At 53.1% G+C, this 2,264-nt stretch overlaps 1 protein-coding gene across 3 annotated transcripts in view; it reads right to left on the reverse strand.

Moving 5' to 3' along the window:
• HEATR5B (HEAT repeat containing 5B) overlaps positions 1–2,001 on the reverse strand; it is a 56,868-nt gene extending 54,867 nt beyond the window's left edge. Inside the window, exon 1 of one of the 3 annotated variants that reach the window (XM_033053828.2) lies at positions 1,899–2,001. The gene's annotated coding sequence lies outside the window, so the exon portion shown is untranslated. Of the gene's footprint in view, positions 1–1,279; positions 1,764–1,898 lie in introns of those variants that run through there. The other 2 variants (XM_033053830.2, XM_033053829.2) reach the window with 2 other exon arrangements.
• Between the last annotated feature and the right edge of the window lie 263 nt (positions 2,002–2,264).

The following is a 2,264-nucleotide window of genomic DNA, read 5'->3' on the forward strand; positions in this document are numbered from 1 at the left end:
TTGCTTTAAGTGCTGGACAAGTAAGCTCCCTGAAATCCAGCAAGCCTTAGGGGTGATAGCCTAGAACACAAGCAGCAGCCTACAAACTACTGCAGGTCTCCCCAGCAGGGAAAATGCTGCAGATGGAACACTGGTGATCCTGCCCAGTCAATGGGAACTGGCATCAAAGCATTACCAAAAGCACACTCAGTACAAGCAAACACTCTGCCAACTTCATCTTAGCAAGCCACCTGAAAAAAAAAGTGCAGCTATTCAATGCAGAGCTGGCAGAAGAAAAAAAACCCACAAAATTTACCTAAAATCACAACATTAAATCAACCACCTTCAGCAAAAAGAAGCCCAAAAAGCAATTCAATGCCAAAACCTGAATACAGCGATGCTGAAACTAGGATCTCAGGCAAAACAGAGAAAGCAACACAACAGAGTATTATGTAAGACATCAGTTTTCAACACACAACATCTTTTGACAGCTGCACTGCTCCACTTGTGCTCTCAAGAGCTCACAGCTGCTTCCTCATCCATGGTCAAACCCAAAAAATTCTTACAAGTCAAATAAAGTGACTTAGATTGATTTTTTTCAAACAGTCCCCAAATGAGACATTTGTAAGGTGATCTATTATAGTTCTAAATCCACCTTAATGATTTGGTCCTGATAAAACTAAAGCATCACAATGTCTTCAATGCTAAGGCTGTTCCCTGCACTTCAGCACTTTGCTTATTTTTCACTGCATACAGTTCCAGCAAAGGTGGAAGAGCCACATATGGAAGCAGACACAGCCCTCCCTAACTCCTCCAAAGACATTTTCTGTCAGGGTTTTTTCAGTTTGTTCTTGACATTTATAAAGAAATGAGAAAGCATTGCCAGCCACTAACTCTGAAACATCACCTCAAAACACCTTTACTTGAGAGCAGAGTTGCAATGAATGACGGCACTGTGATTCTTTGGATATCATCCCAGAGATCTGCACTGCTTGTCACACCCACACAGCGCATAAGTACCATAAGAACTGTTGGACAGCCAACTCATTATTCCTTTTCCTCCCCACATAAAAGGTTTCATTTGCCCCTGGTCACAATAAGAGCCTTGGACACCTTAGGCACCTTCCCCACATTCCCGTACGGCTCCATCCAAAATGCAGGAAACAAGCTCTAAGCAACCAGACACATCCATTCAGCTGTGCTGATGAAGCATCAGACACAAGAACAATTACACAAATGTCCACCTAAGTGAAGAGTCAAACACAGAGCCACTCACGTAGACAATCCAAAGCTCACTTACATTGGCCAGAGGTTGCTCCCAAAAGCAGCGAAAAGCCTACCGAGTTCTGCGGATCCTGGTAAGGACTGGGTTTTGCTGAAATAAATACACTGTGACCCCCCACAGGATACAGAGCCAAAGCCAACCAAAGTCAACCAGCAGCCAGTGAGGTATGTTGGAGCATTACACAGATAAGAAAACGTTCAGATGTGCTAAAAATCCCGTCTATTCCACAGATATTTTCCTATGCCTAAATCAACTCTTTGCTCTCCATTGCGCGTCTACTTCAGTGGGGTGAGAAAGCCGAGAAACAAGTTTAGGCGAAGTCACACACTCCTGAAGGACTCCACCAGGTGAAAAGGTTTTCACGCCTGGGTCCCTCTACCTGCATGGGTGACTTTAATAAGCTGTAGCAGCTCTCAGGGCACCATTCCGAAAACCCCTTAGGAGGAGGTTCAGCGCCGGCCGTCAGGGGATGCTCAGGCAACGCCGCTGAGGAGACGAGGCCGAGGGAGCGCTGCCCGCTGCCCGCTGCCCTCCGAGCGCGCAGCCCCGCACACCGAGCCCCGCACGCCGCGGGAAGCGCGGACCCTGCCCCCGGGCCGGGCAGGGCCGGGCCGGGCCGCTCACGGTCACTTACGCTCCTCCCGCGCGGCGGCCGCGTCCCGCCAGCTCCGGCAGCACCAGGCGCGACACCGCGGCCCCGGGGCCGCTCACAGTCACGGACAGGCGTGGGCGCGCTGCGCCGCGCTCGCCCCCGGCTGCGGCACCATCACCGGCGGGCTCGGCCGCTTCAGCCCCGCCGTGCCCAGGTCCGGCGGGCGTGCAGGGGCGTTGAGGGGACACGAGCAGCTCTGCCCAAGCCCGGCCCCGTCGCAGCCCGGTAACGCGGAGGTACCGCGGCCGCGCAGCAGGAAGCGGGAGAGGCGCAGGCGCCGCGGGCGGGGGCGGCCCCGCGCAGGCGCCGCGGAGCGACCGGGCCGGGCTCGGGGCGTGCGCGGTTCCC

Source organism: Catharus ustulatus, chromosome 3, assembly GCF_009819885.2.
Source record: "Catharus ustulatus isolate bCatUst1 chromosome 3, bCatUst1.pri.v2, whole genome shotgun sequence".
Taxonomy (NCBI): domain Eukaryota; kingdom Metazoa; phylum Chordata; class Aves; order Passeriformes; family Turdidae; genus Catharus; species Catharus ustulatus.